The following is an 844-nucleotide window of genomic DNA, read 5'->3' as shown; positions in this document are numbered from 1 at the left end:
ATTCAGTTCTGGGAGGTGCTGCCATGTATGTCAATCTCTGGTTGTTGTCTGTTCTTGTTGGTTCTCACTCCACAGAACTCCCTTTAGGATGTTTTGCAATGCAGGGTTTGCTTTGGCAAAAATCCCTTTGCTTCTGTTTATCTTGGAATGTTTTGATTACACTGTCGTACTTGATTGACAGCTTTGCTGGGTAGAGGATCTCCTAATACATTTTATATGGCAAGCATAACCCTCATACCACAACCTGGGAAGGAAATCACTAAGAAAGAAAATTATACCCTAATATCCCTCATGAATATAACTGCAAAAATTCTTAACAAAATCCTAGCCAAGAGACTTTAACAACACACCAAAAAAAAATAATACATCATGACCAAGTGGGATTTGTAATAGGGATGTAAGGATGGCTCAACACTAGAAAAACAATCAATATAATCCACCATATAAATTTAAAAAAGGAAAAGAGCCACATGTGCATATCAATTGATGCAGAAATGGCATCACAATGAAATACTACTTCAAACTCAGTAGGATGGCTATAGTTTTTTTTTTTTTTAACACAGCTCATAACAGATGTTATTAAGGATGTGGAGAAATGAGAATGCTTATATTTTGATGATGGGGATAAAAAATGGTACAACTGCTTTTAAAAAGTCTAGTAATTCCTGAAAAGGTTAACACAGAGATACCATATGATCCAGCAATTCCACTTCCAGGTGTATACCTAAGAGAAATGAAAACACACATTCATAAAAAAACTAGTACACAAATAAATGTTCACAGAAAAATTAATCACAACAGTCAGAAAGTGGGATAAACTCAATTGTCTATCAGCTCATGAATG

The sequence above is a fragment of the Chrysochloris asiatica genome, unplaced genomic scaffold, assembly GCF_000296735.1.
Source record: "Chrysochloris asiatica unplaced genomic scaffold, ChrAsi1.0 scaffold00124, whole genome shotgun sequence".
Lineage (NCBI taxonomy): Eukaryota > Metazoa > Chordata > Mammalia > Afrosoricida > Chrysochloridae > Chrysochloris > Chrysochloris asiatica.
Note: the sequence above shows the minus strand (reverse complement) of the source record.